Source organism: Ambystoma mexicanum, chromosome 6q (genome assembly GCF_040938575.1).
Source record: "Ambystoma mexicanum isolate Mex_15411 chromosome 6q, UKY_AmexF1_1, whole genome shotgun sequence".
NCBI lineage: Eukaryota > Metazoa > Chordata > Amphibia > Caudata > Ambystomatidae > Ambystoma > Ambystoma mexicanum.
The window spans coordinates 696,158,315-696,180,676 of record NC_090937.1 but is presented as its reverse complement, the minus strand read 5'-3'; the positions used below and the strand labels follow the sequence as shown (position 1 = coordinate 696,180,676).

At 49.3% G+C, this 22,362-nt stretch overlaps 1 protein-coding gene across 5 annotated transcripts in view; it reads left to right on the top strand.

The window, feature by feature from the left end:
- ELMOD2 (ELMO domain containing 2) overlaps positions 1-22,362 on the top strand; it is a 965,152-nt gene that overhangs the window by 345,267 nt on the left and 597,523 nt on the right. The gene's annotated exons all lie outside the window — the stretch shown is intronic.

The following is a 22,362-nucleotide window of genomic DNA, read 5'->3' as shown; positions in this document are numbered from 1 at the left end:
GTAGCGTTTTCAAGAGAGTCACAGCGCAGCACTAACTACAAATAAAATCACTACTTTCAAGAAGGGCACCAAGCCAATTTAGATGGGGTGTGCAAAAATCGGGATGGCTGGCATAGTAAGATGAACGTTATAGCTGGGGAAAAGTATTCGTGCTGTGAAACGTCATATTCGCATGAACGAAATATGCCATTGGCACATGTCGAACAAAGGCAGAAATACACTTCTTTGCAATGTACCGCACTGTCTGCATTCGCGGACCGAATAGAAAATGACACTGCCACATTGGTGGCTGCATAATGCGATAGAAACTTACGGCACTGAAACTCGTGTAACATGCTGTGCAATTTTCCCTGCACAATGAACAACCATTATAGCGGCATGATTGCGTGTCATCAAAATGAGACCATAGCACTGCACATGCACATGATAGATTGCAAAATAAGTAACCACTGCACAGAGTTTTCCATTCACTTTCAGTCAATGTATGTCGGAATCCCCTAAAACCTGCACGCTGTGCCCCGTGAAACACACAGCCATAACTGCACCCTCTGCATTTCTGTCGACAAAACTTTATTGCCCAATCCCGTAGCCTCTGCAGGCCCATTTCTATGGCTGTTCTCTGCAATAGGGGTATATGTAACACGCGCCACTCTGCAACTATCGCGTTATTCGCTGACTTTTCATGCTGGTCGCGCGCGGGCTTGGGGGTGGGGGGGATAACTTTCAACCAGGGGAGCAGATGTTGTTTGTTGTGGGGGCTCTTAAAAGAACCTTTGTTTTTTATTTTTTAAAGGTGCTTCCCTAGAAACTTTTTTTTGCGGATATCATACGTAAATGTGTGTTTTCAACATCAGCTCACATTCTTACAATAGGGTCTTCATTGCAGTGTATAGATTGTGAAACAACATTTCAGTGCCACTGTGCGACAACGACATGCCATTTGCCTTGAAAAGGTGTATGCATCGCAAACCAATGTTCTCATTCTCACAGGAGAACATGCCAGCAGCACTCAAGAAGTCACACGTGCTTCTGTTGATGAGACCCACTTTCCGAACTCTGGCTGGCGACAGGAATCATTGGAATACTTCCACACTATTCTTGGGGGTATACATGAGAAAAGCACCTTGGCAGTAGGAACAATGCACTGCACTGCTTTCATCATAATCTTCAGTTGACGGAACACACAGGAACAAGGCATGTAACCCAAAACAAAGGTTCCAAAGTGCACGATCACAACATGCACAGTGGCCGTAGAGGCCACTCATTGGCTTTCTACAAGCAGTCCGCCGAAACAGCACGCTTCGACACTACACCACATAGCGTCCACTCCCTCCAAACCGGACTTGCCAGACAAGTCTTCTTGGAGGGCATACACGCACAGATCTTCCACAAAGCCATCACTCACGACAACTGTGCGCCTTGCCATGTTTGCCAGCGCAGTACACAAAGTAATGGAAAAAGTGAATGCCGCCCTTTCCTGTGATGCACACCCATAGCACCTGATTGGCCAAAGGTCACAGTCCCATTTCCATCGGCCAGCATGCTGAGAAGCACAGAATGTGGCACATGCCTTTCTCCAAGTACCGCGAGGGCCGCGCCCCAGTAAAGCAGGAGTCGTCCTTCTTCCTATTGGCGCGCTTTCCTGTGACGCACACCCTGAGCACCACTGGATAGGACAATCGCTACAGTCCCATTTCCATAGGCCAGCATGGTGAGAAGCGCCGAATGTGGCATGTGTGGGTCCCCAAGCACATCAAGTGCCGGGCCCAAGTGAAGCAGGAGTCCCTCTTCCTATTGCTGTACACCGTAAGCATCTGATTGGACAATCCCCACAGTTCCATTTTAATGGCCACCACCCGCAACATCCCCGGATGTGGCTTTCGTACTGCGTGCAGGGGGTGGGGGAATAACTTGCAACCAGGGTAGGTGGAGTTCATGGTAAGGGGCGACTCTTAAAAGAGCCTGTTTTTTTTGTTTGTTTGTTTAGATGCTTCTACAGAAACACCTTTTTTCCGATTTTTTTTTTGATTTTTTTTATTAGCTTTTGTGTTTTCTTGTGCTCACGTTAGTACAGTAAACTCTTCTCCGCATCCTGTAGATGAGCAAACAAAACTGCATTGCCAATGTGTGACAATAAAATGTCATTTTCTTGGGAAAACTCTGAATTTCCACAACTAATGAGGTCATTGTTGCGGAAGAACATTCCATGAGCGGACAAAAAAGTATACATGCCTCTGTTGATGAGACACCTTCCTGCGTCTGGCTCGGAACAACATCCATGAGCAGTGGCCATACACTTCATGGTATTATGGATGAGAAAAGCATCTTGGCGGTGGGAAAAAGCATCCTCACGACATCCACAATCTCAGTCTACGGAACAAATCTAAGCAAGCCAGGTAACCCATATGCATGCCGACGTAATGGATGACGAGAACATCTACTACTGGAAAAGTGGCGAGGACTTTGCAAAGTGCATGCATATTGGCGAAATTTCACTTGTACACCGCGTTCCACAACACTGCTTCCAAACCAAAATTGCTGTCAGTGTCTGCAGGGCATAGCTGTGCAGATCTATGACAAAGGGATCACCTACAGTCAACACAATGGGTTTCGCCATGTCAGCCACCCTCAGTATGCAGAGTACAATGTACAAAGGTTTCACCTCCCCTTCCTGCTAACCACATCCACACCCACATGCCATACATGGCAGTTGGGCAAGGTGGTGTAAAGGGCAGATTTTGGCACGTGCACCTCCCAAAGTAGCGAAAGGGCTGCACCCCTGTAAAGCTGGAGCAGTCCGTCTTCCCTTTGCACTATCTTCTCTACTTTATTGGGTTACGTGTAAATAGGTACACGCGCATCCACCAATCTCATCGAAGCCGCCATTATCCAACACTGTCACTCCCGTACAACACTTGAAATGTACCGTTACACATTTACAGTACAAATGTTGTGCCATCCCAAAGCACATCCACTACAAAGTTCAATGAAAGTATGCACAATTCTCCATCCGCATACATCCACATAGCTGCCCAGGATGTGGCATGTGTAATCCTGAAAGTACCGTGTAATCCACTACGTTTTTTCGTGATGGTGAGGGGGGGGGGGTAAACAATATCAAACTGGGTAGGTGTTATACTTTGGAGTGCATCATACAAATAAATCACAATATTGGGACAATTGCAAAAAACCACCTACCAGAATCTGGATGCGCTACTGGACTCTATGCTGGAATGAAAGGAAGCTGCCAGTGAGGGTCCACCTGAAAGCCCCTTCGCGTCTCAACCCAAATGCTAGGACCCGGAGAGGTTCCCAGGGAAACCCCCGAAGGGGAAAAAACCCTGTGTTGACCTGCTAGGGGGCATAGACTCTGGTGCACCGTATCGTGATGTCTTGTGCGCCGTGCCGTCCCCACGGGATGATTCTCCTTTTTGGCTACTGGCTAGTGGACAGTCCTTCAGTGTGACACTGGGAGGAGGAAGAGAGAAAGTATGAGAGGAAGGAAGGAGAAAGGCTAGGATAAACTCCTTAGACTGAGGGGTCTCTCACCCAAGCCATATGACGATAAAGGCTCCTATTATCTTCCTGAGCTGTACAGCCCACTGGAGGACCGGGCTGAACAATCTGTTGCACTATAAGAAAGATGGAAAGGATGGTTTGTCTGGTAAAAGGTGACAGAGTAGGAAAGATGAAAAAAAGTACTGCTGGTAGCAGGACCGGAAGGACTCCTACCGTAATTGGATTCTCAGAACACCTCTGAAGGAATTCGAATTTGGAAGGCGGTCAGAGCTGAAGGGTAGCACAGCCGTAGCGCTGGAATTCTACACCAATAAGCAGGATGAGAGTTCGGATAAGAACTGAGTTCGAATTGTTAGGTTTTAACTAATCTACAAGGCAGAAGGAGGGCTGAACCTACCGCGCGAGAGCTACTGTAGTCACTATGGGACTGGAAACTAACTCCGAGTCTCCTTTGAAGACGAGTGATGTCAGAGGAAGTGTATACGTAGGTAGACTAAAAAAGAATGAAAATGGATAGGGTAAAGCAGGAAAAGAGAATAGCTAGAGACGAGTTGCAAACAATGTTTAGCTATTGCGTACTCACCGACTGACTCTGTGAGAGTAGCAATGCGACGCGCTGCTGTTCCACTTCCGGGATATGCCGGAGAGGCAGGGGGTGTGACTTCCAGCACAGGCCCTGGATCCAAAACAACCAGACTGCGGACGTGCAGAGAATGCACGTCCCTGTTGGGAATGACCACATTCGAGTGGCGTCTGATGAGAGTTTGTACTGTAGGCAAACCCATCATCACAGTAGGGTATTCAGTCTTCCATCGTATATGTATAAAGGTTTTCTTTTTCTTTTTATTTTTTTGACGTGCGGGCGAGCAACTTTTTTTGTATTTTCTCTTTATATGCGTTTGTTTCTCGCCTCACATTTTTACCACATTCTGATCAGTGCTTCTTGCACAGTGTAAAAGAAAACAGCATTGCCAATGGCGCTCAAATAAATGCCATTTCTACGGAACTACTGCATATTTTGCAACCTCATGATCTCATAGTGGGTGGAGAACATGCCAGCAGTCTGCATAAACTCCCGCATAATTCTGTTTGTCACACCTTCCGACCTCTGGTTGGGAACAAATTGAACCGTCATGGGCCCATACTCCTCTTGGTGTTATGCATGAGAAAACAACCTTGACAGTAGGAAAAATATGCATCACTGCGGTCAGCAACCTCTTCAGGTGACGGATTAATCGTCCACATGACATGTAACCCAAATGTAGACTTCCATAGTGCACCACGACAAAGTCAATGTACGTGACGGATACCACATATCTGCAAAGGCAAACCATCCCTGCCGAAACTGCAGTCACCCTGACAGGCCCAGAAAGCGTCCACTCCTTCAAACCCGAAATTACCAGCAACGCCTCTTTGCACAAAACACCTGTGCAGATGGCGCACAAGGTATCACAGACGATGAGCACTGTGCGTCTCTCCATCTCGACACAGTATTGGGATGAAATTGTACTGCCCCTTCCTATGAACCGCGCCCTAAACTCCTAATTGCCTATTTCCCACAATTCCATTTCCCTTTCCACCCTGCTCATAATGGCAGGATGTGCATGTGCGCTTTCCCATCTACAGTGAGGGCCACGGCCCAGTAAAGCTCAGACAATACTTCTTCCCTTTGCTGAGTCACTTTTTGCAGCACTCCCCCTATTGGGTGCTGTCAAATTTTCAAACATGCATGCAGCAATTGCATATAAAACCTCTGCATTGCACACTGTCATTTCTATACACCACTCCATATTTACTGTTAAACACTCTCAATACACATTCTGTTTGATATCAAACCCCCTCCACCAGAAACCTCTGCTAAAGAATGCACAATTGCAGCATCCACAAAGATCCTAAAACGCACCCAGCACACCTTTGGCCATGCACTCAACATTACAGCCCTTTTCACACCCACCACACTATACATCCAAGCAAGCAACCATGTGGGCACCTAACATTATGCACAAACGTAACATACATAGCGCCACTTCTATCCAACCCATTCACAAAAACGTGTCACACTTAGCAGAATCCACAAACATACCACAGCCTGCACCACCCCAACACACTGCCATTCACAAAATATTGTCACTGGCAACCTATGCACAACAGCTTCACAACATTGGGCCTACTTCAATAAATCTGCACACAGCAGAGTAACCAACCACATATAAGCTGCACTTCAACCATACCCACTTCCATACTCCCATTACGTACACACTTCACTCTGTGGCCACACTACACAAATTCTCACTGCACTGCACCATTCCTGCCGCACACCAAATACTGTAGCATGTTGCAACTATCACCACAACCATGAAATGCACAATACACGCTTTGCAACTCACTTGTGGTGCTTTTGCATGTTGACAATGTGCTCCACACCCATTCTCCAACGATCACTACCCTGTGCCTCATGCACTGTCAAATCTGCATTGCTCCAGTGGGTTTGCTCCTTGCACACATTCCCCGCACCGTAATGCAACCATGCATGTCACCAACTGTGCACATACGCACCACTGGCACCAGCACTCCTAACCAACCTCAACACCGCAAAGGACATGCTCAGCGTTACATGCAACAGTTACAATAATGTATAAACATTACACTGTCTCTGGCACATCTACACCCTTTCATTCACATATTATTGTCTTACCCACTTCCACTCAAAGTATTGTGTCACTGCCAACTTAACCACAAAATGTTTACAACATTGCCCATACTGCAAGCATTGTGCACACATCACACTATCCAAGCACATATAAGCTGCCCTTCAACCATACCCTGCATCATACTGACAGTATGCAAACACTGCACCCAGTGCCCACACTGCATTACTTTTCACTGCAGCATCTCCAACCACAGCACACCGCCATGGAGCTATGCAGCAACAAATTGCAACAGTTAACATAATGTACAAACAAAACCCTCTCTCCTGCATGCCTGTGCGCTTTCAGTCACATACTATGGGCGTACCCACTTCCATTCACAAAGTATTGTGCCACTGCCAACCTACCCACATTCTGTTTGCAACACTGGTCTATAACGGCTGGCATGTGCTCCACAACCATTCCTTACATGTCACCACCCTCTAACTGATGCACAATAAAAAATGCATTACTGCTGTGGGTGTCCTCAAGACCTTGGCTCTTGAGTGCATGGCCTATGGCCTTCGGCAATTCACCCAATTGTCTAGGCCGTGAACACACCCTCAGCAATGTAATGCCACCATGCAGGTCACCATGTCAGCAACTACGACAATCCACATACACACCACTGCCACCAGCGCTCCTACCCAACCTGTACACCGCCATGGCGCTATGCAGCAACAAATTGCAACAGTTAACATAAGGCCCATGTGGGCAGCTAACATTATGCACAAACGTAACATACGTAGGTAGCGGCACTTCACCCCAACTCCCCCACACCATAAAACACCTATTCACGAAAACGGGTCGCAATTAGCAGAATCCACAAACATACCACAGCCTCCACCACCCCTACCCACAGCCATTCATAAAGTATTGTCACTAACCATAACATTTTCACAACATTGGGCCTACTTCAACAAATCTGCACACAGCATAGGCTTTGAACACACCCACTGCAATGTAATGCCACCATGTCACCAACTATGACGATCCACATACATACCTCTGCCACCAGCACTCCTACCCAACCTGCGCACCACCATGCAGCTATGCAGCAACAAATTTCAACAGTTAACATAATGCACCAACAAAACACACTCTCCTGCGCCCCTCTGCACTTTCATTCACATACTATGGGCGAACTCGCTTCCATTACCAAAGTACTGTGTCACTGCCAACCTACCCACATTCTGTTGGCAACATTTGTCCTACTGCAACCAATGTGCACACACTATGCAAGCACCACCCTCTACCGAATGCAGAGTCAAATATGCATTCCTGCGGTGGGTATGTTGCAGCCCTACGCTCTTGAGTGCATGCCCTACACCCTATGGCCTACGGCCATGGACCCGAAAATCTAATCCTTCCACAGACCCACCGCACCTTCATTCACCCATGCGTGCCACCGTGTACCCAACTACTGCATTCCATCCACAGTGCACAGCCACCCACGCTCCCACCCAACCTATGTCGTGTGCAATTCAGTCCCCTTCTACAATTGACCTACCACCACTCAGCACAAAAAGAGGTTGCCGCAAACAGGTTGCGGCAGAAGCTATGGGGCCATTCCGTCAGCTGCCTCCAATCACCACACAAAGTACTCGTCTACATATGTCACATGAACCACTTCTCACTCCCCCACCCGTTACCTCCCTTGTTGCCGCCAACACATTCCGTACTGTACATTTTCCAGATCCTTCCGCCGCCGCACTGTCCTCCGATACACCATGGCGGCTTTCCCAAAAAATGTTGACGCACACCATGCCTCCCTCCCAGCCAACTACCGGCCGCGTCCAAACTTCTCAGACAGCATGCCGTACCGCGAGCCAATGACACTTCAGTCCACACAGGACGTGCATTTCAGTTCTTTGCAGCAAAAGTACTGGGCGGATTTCCATCGAACACACAAGCACGCTTTCTGACCCAAGCCCCCGCTCCTGCTGCATATTTGGTGAAAATCCGTCCAGCCGTTCGGCCTGTAGCCGTTTGCAAAGTTTTTCCCCATTCAGTCTATGGAAAAATAATTTTTTCTGGGATCCCCTATAACTTTGCCCCCACCCCTGCATGAAACTTCACCCAACTTGGCAAAAATATTCAGAGCTGGCCATATGCTTTTTTGGCATAGTTTGGTAAGGATTTGTCCAGGCGGAGAAAAGTTATAAGCCACCGAAAAAGTGCTGTTGCTATGAGTTTAGCAGTTTAACCATAACTACACACCCGCTACCGCGGGCCGTGTCATATATGTTTGGTGCATGCCGCAACCTATTCACTACTTACCTAGCCTTAAGAATACTTTGTCTGCTTGCGTTTCCTTGCATCTGTACACATGTAAAATACTTTGATATCTTCATCGTCTTTGTAACATAAACATGTTCATTTCGGTCCCGAAATGTTGCTCATCTTCGATACTTTCGTAATGCCTATAGAATGTCTATGTTCTTGTGTCTCAGCATCGCTTCTGGGTGCGTCAGTCTTGCTTCGTGTGATGTCACCAATCTTCCCTTTTGATCATTTGTACCACCTCTTCTGGGATTTCATTCCAATGGCCATCATATTTTTGTGTATGCAGGTATGCTTTTCTCAATGGGAACCTTACCTCCAGGATTCTCCTTGGTATTGGTATCTTTACTGGCACTGCTCGTATTTCACATTCTCGTTCCCAGCATATAGGCAACATGGGAGCGATGCTTGAGGTTGGGGTACTTGGCTCCTTCTCTACAATTGTCTGCAGCCAAGAGACTAAACATCAGACGTACAAGCAGGCTGCTTTGGTGGGGCAGAAAGCAAAACGGCGAATGCAAAGTTATAAAAAGGTGAAGTCTGCTGATTGTTTGCCCTTCTGAAAGGTGGATGTTAAGAGGAAGAGTGCCTTGCCTACATGAAGGTATAGAGGAGCACTAATGTGAAGGTTGTCTTTTCTGGGAAGTAGATAAGCGTCACAAAGTTACAGACTGTAGTCACTGTGATAAAACTTGTGGTTGTCAATAGATCTAAAACTTCAGAAGCCCAGATGAATATGGAACAGAGTGGGGCAGGAGAGTAAACCTGCATTGTGAACCCTTGCAGAAGTTAACCTGGCACTAGAGTTACCCAGGTAGAAGCAGTGGTGCTGTGAAGTCATCCTGACAACATTCTAAATACTGTGAGTCCTAATGTTCTAAAGTGAATTAAGTGCTGCCAAAAAGATGTGATTCTTTTACATTGTTTGAGACGGGCATGATATCGAGAGATGACATAGACAACTAAAAGATAGTTCGAAAACATTTATTTTACTTGTCAGGATAGTGTAATGCCTATCTTTTGGTCTTGCTTTTGATACCATGGCGTCCTCACAGCAGTACCAGATCATATGAATAACATCACCGTTTTCAACTTTACACCACAGACAGATACCTGGTACATTAGGGTTTAATAGAGCCACATTCCCAGTTGTCCTATACGTCCCGTGGAGTACGTTCAATTGCAAGAGGCGGAATCACATTTTTCGGGAAGCTTTTGCCATATTCCATTGAGCGCCCCCCAGTTCCAGCCCCAAATCCGCTTCCCATAACATTTTCAATCGCACGCTCCACACATCACTGCGCCCAGTAAGCATTTATACAACCGAGAAACTGGCCACCAGACATCCTCCAGTTCATACATTAACATTATCAATGCATTAGGTTCTGGTTCTTCCGGCAAGTTCGCCTATTTTTTCTTTGCCGATGCCACTAGCCTCCGATATCTTAAGAACTGACCCTTGGGTAGGCCGTCGGCTCGCATCAGCTCCTCCAGATACCTGAACCTTCTGTCTCTGTGCATATCCCCCCACATAGTGATCCCCAGATTTTCCCAGCTTCTGGACACTGCCAGATCATTCCTCCCCAGGAATGTATCTGCTGTTGTTGGGATATGTGGAGAATATGGATTGCTCAACCCCCGTGCCTTCAGCACTCTTGCCCATTCCTGTCTTCCTAATCGCTAAGTAGCAGTGACATGCGACCTACGCAGCACTCTGTGATCCATAGGTTTTCTTTCAGCACTGCCGGATGCAGCATGTCCTTCAGTAACCTGGCCTCCACACTAGACTCATCTAACAGCCAGTACACCACACGTTGATGTTTAAGCTGCGGGAGTTGCACTCCCCCATCTTCATAAGCCATGCTTAATGTGTTCAGAGCAGTTCTTTGCCATTTGCAGACCCATAAACACTCCCTGAGTAAAGCATCTAGGCTGCAGAAAAAACCCTTTGCAATAAAGTAGTGCACATTAGCGAAGGAGTAAAGGAAATGTGGCACTAGCACTTATATATCCCAAACTTGATTACTGCAACTCCTTTCTCTGCGGTACTTCTGAAAAAACCTACGTAAACTACAAACAACCCAGAACAATGCGCTTGGAGCCGCTCTTGACATTGGCAAACAGGACCACATTTCAGATGCCAGAACTTCTGCGCACTGGCTCCCTGTCAAGGATAGAATTGTCTTCAAAGTTCTATACCTCACCCACCGCTGTCTTTCAAACGAAGCCCCTGGCTACCTTGTGAAAAGCTTGAAAAAATGTGTCTCGGCAAGACCTACCAGAGCAGCCTACAGTAACCGCCTCGTCACACCACGTTTCAAACGAGCTAAAGTGGGGGGGCTCCAGTTTCCCAGTCTGGGCACCGTCTCACTGGAACAAGCTACCCCTACATCTGCGTAGTGAACCAACCTACAATGCCTTTAGAAAGCGCCTCAGTACTTTCCTGTTCATCTAACTCTTCCTCTCTTCGCCCTTCCAATGAACCTTGTATATTTTCTCTGTAACTAGCGCCTAGATGCCTGTGGGCTTTGCGCGCTGCTATAAATGTATGAATACATAGAGATCTATCCCAGAAGAAGCAACAGCAATTTAGCCCTGAATGACATGGACCTCTCCACCTCCTCCAGCGCCCTGACTGTATTTCTAACATGCATGTTTTCAGGTGTGTGGGGCTATGTGTATGCCCAGATATTTGAAAGTATTGACTTCCCATTGTAGCCCTAGGTCCGGCAAATCCCTCACATCATAGTGCCACAATCCCGCCAGTGGGAACAGGCGCAACATTTTTCTACTGAATGTGATGCCAGATAGCCTACAAAAATTGCTGAATGCTGCTAAAATAATGGGCAAGTTGTGCTCTGGTTTGCACAGATGCAGGACAAGATAATCTGCGTATAAGGAAACAAGGTGATTAGCCCGTCCCAACACTACCCTGGCCACCGAGAATTCCTGGCAGAGGTAAACCGTGAGCGGTTCCAGGCTATTATGAAGCATGAGTGACCAGGGTGTTAGGGAGAATTCTCTGTTGAGGCTAATTTCCCAAACCTAGTGAGTCCCAAAGCAGCTTGCTGGAATTTTGGGGTTTATTTTTTTTCTCTCCTCCTAAGAGTAAGACTCTCTTTCTCCCACTCTTAGACATGATTTGAGGTGTTCCTTTGACTTTAAATGTTTTTTATGGGCTATGGGGTCCTTTACCCCATAGGGCTTCATGTGTTTTTGGTATATGGGTTACACAGCACCCTCAGTGCAGTAACTCAGGGGTGTCATAGTGACCCCCAAACATAGACTCCATACCCTGGCACTGACTACTGTCTCCCAGGGCATGTAAAGTCACCATTGGCTTTACTAGTCTCAAATTATGAACAGAAACCAGTACAAACCATCATATTGTGGATGTACTGGTCGGGGCAGTTCAATTGCCCCGGGGTCTGTTGTTCGAGGGGGCACGTCTCTGACCCCCTGATCGAGTTTTGGCTGGTGGCAGTGGATACTACTTTTTATATTCTACCGCAAATATATTCCTATGGGATTTTCCCATTGTTCGAGGCTACCACTTTTTAATATAGCCTCCAACATACCGCCGGTTTATTAAATTAATATAAAATCACCGGTTGGTAATTTTTGCCGAAACTCGGTTCCAAAATGGCATTTGTGTTCGCTTCTGTGACTCCAACCCAAGTCGGGCCCTTTGTTCCACTTTTTGGCAGGCTTCTCCACAGAAGCCTCCAAAAGTGGTGCCACTCTGGTACCACAGGGAGTGTGGGAGGGGGTTTAGGCACCCTGGACTGAGTTGCCTTGGCAACTCAAGTTGCACTCTTGTGTGATTGGCTCGGCTCACCACTTAGCATGTTTGATTGACAGCTAGGCTGAATGAATGGGGGTTTGCTGCATAAAAGCAGGGCTTTGGGGACTGGAACTTCAGAAGTTGCCACAGGACCTAAAGAATCCGAAGAGGGAGAAGCTGAGCCGACCTGCAACGACGACACCACTGCTGAACCGTCTCACCACTTTTCCCGACGACAGAGGAGATCTCCAGCTCGGAGAGTCTTCTTCCTTTGACTGGTGGGGATAACCAGTTTGCCCGTCTTTTCGCCTTCCCGGATCATCTCGTGGCCGCCTTGCCTGTGCCAAGCACCCCGGCAACTGGGGTACCACAGTTTTTCCACTACCGCGAATAAAAGGGTCTTACCTTTTAAACCGGAGAACTCCGCGGCTGGTTTCTTCCCTGGCAGTGCAACGACCTTCAGCTTTCCTCCACGTTGAGACCATCTCTTCCTCTGGACGACGCCGTAAGTTGCACCTGCTGCCAGGAACAACAGCCCCCGCTGTAGGATCCTCTCCACTTTGAAGGTACTGTGTCCGCCTGGCCTCCCTCGCAACAGTCTGTGTGGGGTGACTCTTAAAGTCTCCACTTACCACTTGGGTTGGCCCTAGGCTGGCTAACTGAACTTTTCTGAGCTGACTTAATTCTTTGCTGAACTCCCTGCAAGACTTTTCAAGACTTTTTAACTTTGTGATCTTGGGCGCATTGGTGCTCTGTTCTCTCTAAGAGGGAGCCTGGCCTCTGAACCTTTTGCTCACAAGTAGACTTGACTTTCCTGCCTGGCTGGGTGCTTCTAAAATTGTGTTGTGTGCTTTTCCTAATTTCTGCCTTTTCCCTCCCTTTTTCTTAACTTATTGGAGTGCCATCTTTAGTTAAGCGCTCACCTCTGTCTGGAAATAAGTGGTGTTAACTAAGACGTGTCTAATACGGAATAAGGGATTTACATCTAGTAATAGTGACTGTGTGTTGAATTTATTTACCTCTTTTTGTGCTAGTGTAATTTACAAGTGTGTCTTTAAATAAATAATTATATACTTTTACACCAAAGCTCTTGTCAGTGTTTGCTTGTACTACTGTGTCTCTGTACCTATTGTGTATACTCTGCATACTGCCTAACTCATCTTGAGAGAAGTCTGACTGCTCAGTCACAGCTACCAGGTAAATCTGGGTGGTACAGACTGCTACCAATTGGGTTTACTGCCAACCACCTGTAGTCCTAAATCTTTTGCAGTGGTCCCCAAGGGAACTGCACAGGTTTCTGCCTAACGCAGGGGCATCCCTGCCGCATTCCCTTTTGTATGTCCCATACGTCAGACACCTGCCTCCCGGTTCTCACCCTGGCCACTGGCTGTGTATACAATAGCTTAGCCCAAAGTATAAAGCCTTCTCCTATTCCAAACCCCCTCAGCGCTACCCCATCCATCCCAGTAGACCGAGTCAAACGCCTTTATGGTGTCAAGAGACGCCACCATGCATGGGGCATCCCAGAGATTAGTCTGTTCCACTATTTGCTGTAGGCGGCGTAGATTCATGGAATTGCTTCTACCATGAACAAATCCCGTCTGGTCCACATGGAATACGGCGCTCATTACTTTCCAGAGCCTCCCCGTAAGCAGATGTTCTTATTTGTACGTCTTGATTCAGTTTACTTATTGGTCTGCATGAATCGCAAACCTCTGGGGGCTTCCCAGATTTAGGTGTAGGGATTATGTATGTCTGCCGCACACTCGGTGGGAGTAAACCTCGGCCATACGCCTCTTCATATACTTTGAGCAGGATAGGGGCCAAAGTGGGGGCATAAGCTTTGTGAAACTCTGCAGGTAGTCCGTCCCCACCAGGCGCCGTCCCAGTGGATAAGGATGAGATCATGCCCCTCAACTCCTCCTCAGTCAGATGAAGTTCCCGAGGAGCCGCCTGTTCATCGGTTAGTGAAGGCAACCAAATCTGAGAGAAAGTCTGCTGGGGCCACCTGCGTCTCGTGACTGTAAAATGTACTATAAAACATACTAAAGGTATCATTAATCTCTGCCTGCAATCGCCATGGAACCCCACATTCATCATGGATTAGCGTGATCGCTCATCAGGGCTGCTCGGCTTTACACAGCCACACTGGTGGCTTCCCAGATCTTTGCACCTCTTCATGCATGCGCTCTGTATGTACCTTGTAGTCAAACCTGGGGAGCCTCTCCCATACCTCCACAGACTGGGCTCGCAGCAGGCAGAGCGAAGCCTCAGCAGTGGAGACGGTATTAACCTTCAATTCCGCCTCACAAATCCAGTCTTTCAAGGCCCCCAGAGTGTCCCTCAATGCCTTCCTAATCCCCTGTAGCTCTGGCTATAACTTTGCCTCCAGTCACTACCTTGAGCGCCTCCCACACTACCCCCCAGCTATCCACACTGCCCACATTAGTCTCAAGGAAGGTGATCAGAACCTCCTCTAGCTGGCCTCTAAAGGTCTCATCATGCAGAGAGTCTGCCGGCATATGCCAGTTCGGGGATAGGCAAACTCGACCCATGGATATCCCAATGTATTAGCAACGGAGAGTGGTCTAAAACAGTACGCCCCATGTATTCCTCTCTCTCTCTCTCTCTCTCTCTCTCTCTCTCTCTCTCTCTCTCTCGAGAATGCAGCTAATAGTTCGACCCCAGCTAGAAAAGTATAGAGTTTGAGGTGCCGAATTATATGAATATTCCCTTTCACTGGTATTCTGTCCCTTCCATACATCCACAAGCGACAATTCCACCATGATAGCATGCAGTGTTGCGGAGGCCTGCAGTGACCTAGCACACCTGGATCAGACCTCAGTCGCCCTGCCCCCCAATGAAACGGGGCATCCTCTCTTCGGCGCAAACCTACTGCCCAAACAGCAGAGAAAGGTGGGAACAGCATGATTGGGACAGTAGGAGTTCACTATACATATCTTTTGGCGGTATACATGCACAATCACATAACAACCCTCCTTGTCTGTCTCCACATCAAGTAGTTGAAAGGGGAACCCAGGGTCCACCAGTGTCCACCCACACCATGGCGAGTAGGAAGAGCCACAAACTTCTCCCCCCAAACTGGCAACTGTCTCCTGTTCAGCAGGGAGCAAGTGTGCTTCTTGAGGTAGAGCGATGGATATGCACTTCCTGCACAGAAAGGATCTTAGTCTGTTCCTGCGCAAGTAGGATCTCATCCCTCTGACATTCCAAGTCGCTATTCTACGTTGTGCAATCTCGCTAATGCTGAGGTCTCCTGGATAATATCCCAGTGCAGCCACCTTGGTGGCCCACAGCACCCCCCCCACAAGTAATTCGTCCCTCAAGTTCCAAGCACCCACCGCTCGCAGCGAGATCTCCTAGCCTGCCCCCCCTTCTACAGTCTTCCCCATCTAACCACCCTTTCCCACCGAGTTACCTGGGTGCCAGCATTCACGCCAAAACACAACCACCACCAACAATAGAACAAACAGTAAACGTTCTCACCACCAGGGCAAGAAAAACAACGCACAACAGCTTCTAGCCATTTGGGCATTTCAAAAAAGAGTGATGTCCCTTTATGTATCGTCTTCAATTTGGGCGGTTAAACTAGCATGTATTTAAGGCCTTTGCTGCGGAGCCGCTCCTTAGTAGCGACAAGTGGCGTGTAGTCTGGGTAATTGGTGATCCATGAGTTACCCACTGGATCGTGTCACCCTCTCTGGAGAACTGTAGAATTAATTCTCTGTCTTTAAAGTTCAACACCCTGGCAATTATAGGTCTCGGATTAGATCTGGGGGTGTTCTCTTCTGTAGTGATCGATGTGCCCTCTCAATCGCACATCCTTGCGATAGTCACCTGGGGCCTATCTCCTGAAGGTTCAGGATTTCGATATAGGAAGTGGGGCCCGACCCTTCAATCCCCTTTGGGAGGCCCATGAGTCATACATTGTTCCTGCGTGACCTACCCTCGGCATCCTTGGCCCACATCTCTAATTCAGTATTTTTCGCTTCCACAGCCTTTACTCTCCATTCCAGATCAGCAGTAGTTACCAAAGTTTCCTGGAGCAACCCTTTTGTAACAATAACCCGCTCTGCTAACGACCGAACATCTTGTCTCCAGAGGTGCACATCCACCTTGACTTGGTCAATCTTGCCCTCCAAGGTGGACCTTGATGCTGCGATTGCAACAAGGATCTTCTCTTCCTGCATCTCCGGCATTCCCGCAGTATGTTTCCGTTCCGCCATTGGGAGGGAGTCGCTGTGTCTATTCTTGGCCGTGGACTCCAGGATTGTGCCTCTGTTGCCTCCCTTGGGCTTAGCGGGTGGCATTCCTGAGAAGGGAGTAGATTATAGATCCTCCTCTGTGAGTATGTTGCCATAAAGTGTAGGGCTAGGTAGTCAGGCCGTGTGTGGGGCTACCCTGCTTTAATTATCTGAGCACTGATCGCCCCACATCAAATGTGACGGTCCCCCCCCACCTTACCCAGCCACCTGGTGTAAAGGCAACAGCAGCCTAGACACTTCTCATTCTTCAGTTCAGTGATAGCGACCAGGGCAGCTACACTGACAGCACAGGCGTCACTGCATCCCCCAATGTATTTCGCTCGCCAGTTGCCGACACACTGACGGGCAAACCAGACAAGCGGTGGACAAACTCCACAGCTACCACACTGACCTCAATGGGGTACCAGCAGATTTTTTCCTCCTTTCCCTTTCCCCAGACAGTGTCCCCATGTACCTCCAGTTTCAGGCAGGGTCCTCCCAGTGTGGATGAAACACAGCGTGCACCAGTAGCACCCCTGCAGTGTCCCCTTTGGCTACCAAAGTAGCTCCTCTGTTTCACAGTGGCCTCAACTGTTTATGTGGGAGAGCGGGCCAGGCGAGCAGGGAAACAATGTACTTCTTAGTAAGAGCACACAGTATAACCGGCCCGTTATGGCCCAAGCAATGTTGACTTCCAGCACAATCACTGGTCTGTCTCATCCATCCAGCCAATGCTTGCCCACTCCTGGCAGCCACTGTGCAGTCGATGGTCTGCCGTGGCAAGGAAGCAGACCCCTAGTCGTGTGGAGGAGGTCCATGGGCCGACTGAGCCTATGTTGCCGGATCAATGTTCCTTTGGGGCTCCTCATCGTAACGCTTTCTCTGAGGTTTGGGGTTTCTCCCGGGCAAATCACTGCATTTGCAGGACCGATTCCGCTCCAGCAGCTGGCAGTGGTATGCCCGGGCTCAGGCTTGTCCCACAGAGCAAATGCAGAGCTGAGTCAGTGATCTCCCCCAATGCCCTACGTCGACGACCCTGCACGCCACACCGGCCCGGCACTTTCACTGAAGTTCGGGGCCGCGCACCACACAGGTTTCACCACTCGATGCGGGTACCCGGCTCCCGTGGACTTCCTAGCCACCAGTGGCGTGATCATCTTAAGCCCCCTGCACTTTTCAGCTGCCGGTCCGGGCTTTCAGCTCTACAGCCGCCATTTTGTGGCCCTCAGCAGCTATCGAGCCATGTTGAATTCCGGTCTCCCCCAGCACACCAAGCCACCTGAAATATTAATGAAGTTGGCAGACAGATCAGCAGGTGTGTAGCCGCCAGTATTGTACAGCAGAAATGTAAATCATACTGCTAAAAAGGATTTTATTTCAAGATCCTCGAGAGCTGCCACTATGCACGTTCCCAAGGCATGGTCCCTGGCCACGCCTCTCTCCATGTGAGTGGGTATGTAAGATGGTTTTGGATGACAGTTATACGTTTCCTTCCCTATTCAACCTATTCCCATTGGGGTTTTCTTTCAGCGGTCGGTGGTAAAACTAATTTTATTTAATGGACAATTTCGGATCGCATCACCAACCTCTCTACAGGAATAACGTGGTTGGTTTGAGGTAGCAGATACCTGTTCCCTCTGGAATTTTTTTGGAGGTACTTTTTTGTTAACACGGGTAAACAGAATGTTTGCACTCCCAACTTCCTGTTCTGGTTGGTCTCTCTGCCCTGATTTCTGTTCAGAGTGGGCGCCTCTCGTTCATTGGTTGAATAGCTCTTTAAAGGGTGTCCCAGTCTTTCGCAGGAAAACCCTTCTTATATTATACTTTCATTAATTCGTTCTTTGAAGTTCCCTAAAACCTGAGACTTTAAAAAAACAACTTACCAGGGTTGAGATTTCTTCTTTCTCCTGGCCTCTTAACTCAAATTCCTGGTTACCGGTTACCCACAGAATCCCTACTGAGTGATGGCACTGATGGAATAGTAGGGAACTGATAGGGTTAAAGATGTAACATTTTAGGGGGTATGTATAGCCTCCTCTGGACCTCTGATCGTGAAAAAGGGTTGAATTTGTAATGGGTGGATGACCTCCTTTTCCTCTTTTCTTTCTCCTCCTTCTTTCTTCAACTCTTCTTCCAAATTCCCAGGACAGAACTTCATGTCATGGCCCCAAGTTCCACAGAATAAACAGCGTTCAAAACATGAGGAATCTAACTCACTCGCACTTCCATCTGTCGAGATACCTTCTACCATTTCTGATCTTATTTCGAACATCTCATCATCAGAGGAAATTATTGAACTTGGCAAGATGTTTTCTTCAGCCAAGGTGGAGCTATTACTCGTAGAGGTGTTTAAAAAGAATTTTGGAATAAAGGATTCCAAGATGGCCGCGTAGAGAGGAGGTTGTCGCGCCCGCGCTCCCGTCCTGCTAACAAGCGTTAGCCCATCCGCTACAGTTGCAGCCCTTTCTGGCACCCTGAACAGGCGGCGGGGGGGACTCTCGAGCAGGGGGCGCGAAGACTGGTCCGGGTGACCTGGCCGGTGACGGTGAGGCTGCGGCGGCCCGGCTGCCCGTGACCGAGGCCTCGCCCGGCACAGAGAGGTGGAGGCAGAGCCCTCTGAGCAAGTTTGGTGGGCTCCGGGCGCGGGCTCACCGCGTTGCTGCCGGCTCCCCCGAGGCCCAAAAAGGAGGGGGCGCGGACTGTCCCTGCCTGCCCGAGGATCACTGTGGAGCGCTCCCGGCGGTGAAGGTACGGAGGAGGCCCGGGGGGAGCCGGGGAGAGGAGCGCCATATTGGCCCTTGCCCCAGCGCACCCGGTTGGGGAGTAAGTCTGCGAGAGGAGTGCCCCCCTGATGGGGGGCGGAATGTTCGGCGTGGTGGAGGCAGCCCCTGGGGGCTGAAGATTGAAGCGCTAGCCCAGGGGCAGGACTTAGCGCGGCTTGGGCGGCTCACGGCTCTGGACCCCGTACCCGGGTGCCGCCTGTGCAGCGAGCAGTGGCAACTGTACGTGACGCCCTGGAAGGGGGGACTCCCACTGTGCTCTCTGGGCCCTGCAGTGTTGGTGATGCCTCGCTTATAGACCAACAAAACAATCTGGTCCCTATAATGGAACCGGCGCCCTCGAAAATTACTGTACCCTGGGGAAGGCAGCAGCTGGACCCACTAAGTAGAAGCACCAGAAGGGGGGCGCTGATCACCGAGACAGTGGGTGAGTGCCGTGGTGCCCAGTCGGGACTTTGTTGGATATTTGCAGACTCACCAGGACACAGCGGGACCCCATCTGAGGTTGTGCAGGACCCAGGCGCCTCGGCTCTGGACAGCGCCTCCTCACAAATATACTAGCCCCCGCCTCCCGGAGGACGTTGCGCACATACTCCCCGAGCAGCAATGTCTAGAAACAAGGGAAAAGACTACCCAGCCCTGGGGAAAGGCCCTAGAAAAGTAACAGACGGCCCCCTCACGAAATTCTGGCCAAAAGACTCTGAGATGGCAGAGACTCAAGAGATGGGCCAAGGCTCAGGGGGATAATGAGGCTTCGGTTTCCCACAAGGACCAAGACAAGCTGATCTCTCAGGCTATGCTGTCCCAGTTCATGGGCGAACTGGTGGAGAAGAGCACAGCAGCGGGGCAGAAGCAAATGGACAAGCTGCAAGAAGATCTGGCGGAAGGCCTAAGGGAAATCAAGAGACATTAATAAAGTGGAAGAGAGAGTGGACAGAGCGTGCCATTCAAGAACTGATGGAGGATGCAAGAAAAGAGGACAATTTGCTAGAAACCCTGGCTGCGGCCACACAAAACCTGGAGTTACAAGCTGAAGACTTGGAGAACAGGTCAAGAAGGGCGAATATCAGAGTTAAATCGCTGCCAGAGGACATCCCGGATCAGGAGTTGGCCCCATCGTTAAAAGAAATATTTGTGGATCTACTAAACTCGGACACAGACATGCAGTTTGATAGAGTCCACAGGGTGGGACCGCGAAGACCGGAGCCAGGATCTAGACCGTGCGATGTGTTGGTGGCCTTCCATAATTACGCAGTAAAGGAGAAGATTTTGGAGAAGGCGAGAAGGGCCACACACACATCACTTACAATGGCCTTGAAATCTCTCTGTACCAATACCTGGCGAGGATTACGCTAATCAAAAGGAGGCGGATGGGTCCGGTCCTGTCCTTCCTAAAAGCTCAACAAATTTGCTACAGATGGGCTCACCCGTTCGGTTTGTCTTTTGTCTGGCAAGGCTCCCATCATAAGATCACGACCTGCGACCAGTGGCTGGCTTTGCTGGCTTGGAGGAGCAGGCCTTGGCCCCCCTGGTGGGAGTGGAAGCGCAGCCGGGTGGGCGCAAACCATGGGAATGGTCTACGATTAAGCCCAAGAGAGGAAGTAAGAAAGCTCCGGGCCCAGATCCCAGGAAAACCATCAACAACGGGGCTCAAACTTCCATCGGAGGAGGGTAGTCCTCCAACAGTCATATAGGAAATCGAAAGGTTGTGTGAGTTCCCGAAAATCGAGCTCGGGGAGGGTGCTAGCGAAAGCAGATCCGTTGTTGGTGATGGGCAGTTCACTAGAGATGTAATGGGCTGCAGGAGCAGGGAGGGGAGAGGGCTGGGGTCTTGGAATGCGATTGGGAAATCCTGCGTGGGAAGTTTATGGGTTCGTTATTGAGTTCGGCTCTCGTGGAGCAATCACGAGGGGGGCTGAGTGCCAGCCGGTCTCGCCTGGAAGGGGGGGTGAGGGAGTTGGCGAAGGGGGAGCTTGGGGGCGAAGGGGATAGATCCAAGTTTCAGAGCTGGATGGCCCAAACAGCGGCTCTCGGATGGATCGCACACTGCAAGCAGCATACAGGGGGAGGGCACAGGGGGTCCCACAAGGTTAACAAGATTCCACATGAAAATGTCATATGGCTAGCTCAGATGCACTGAAGTTGCTTTCCCTAAATGTGAACAGCCTCATTTCCCAGGTTAAGAGGAGGGGGGCGGAGAGGTACCTCAGGCGGGAACAACCCCCATGTAGTAGTACTGCAGGAGACCCATGTACATTCCAAGGGCACCCACAGGATTGGATGCCGGGGATACTCCCGAATGGTTCAGGCCACACAAGCATGCAAGAAGGAGGGTGTCTTAATTGCCTTGAGAGACGGACCAGATCTAACCATCAGGGATATGCAGAAGGATAACCAAGGAAGGTACCTAGCAGTGATACTCCAGGGAAAGGGGGAGTATTTCACGGTAGCAACCCTCTATGCTCCCAATCAAGCTCAAGATGCTTTTATACAAAATATTCTCACCCGATTAGGGAAATTTGCTAAGGCGAACATCCTCCTAATGGGGGACTTTAACTTAGCCTGGCACCCCTCCAAAGACAGGAGTTCCACCACTTGGGAGGTACAGGGGGTACCGTCAGGAGATCTGGTAAAGAAAATGCGCGACTTGGCCCTGGTTGATACATGGCGAGAACTCTATGGGGAGGCGGAGGGGTACTCCTTCTACTCGCATGCACACAGGTCTCACGCACGGATAGACTATGTCTGGATATCGAAACCACTGTTGGGAAGGTCGACCGCATTGGAGGTAGGGGCGATTACCCTTCGAGATCACTCTCCACGCACCCTGTTAATAGCTAAACCAAAGGGCCCCCCCTGGTATTTGGAAATGGAGGTACCCAGCCTTGCTGTTCCGAGATCCAATCTTGGTCAGGGAAATAGAGGAGGAAATGATTGAATATACCAACCACAATAAGTGTGAGGACACCACCCCTCAAATCTGGTGGGACGCCCTCAAGGCCACAATTAGGGGTAGGATCGTAGCAATCAAGGCCAGAAGGGAA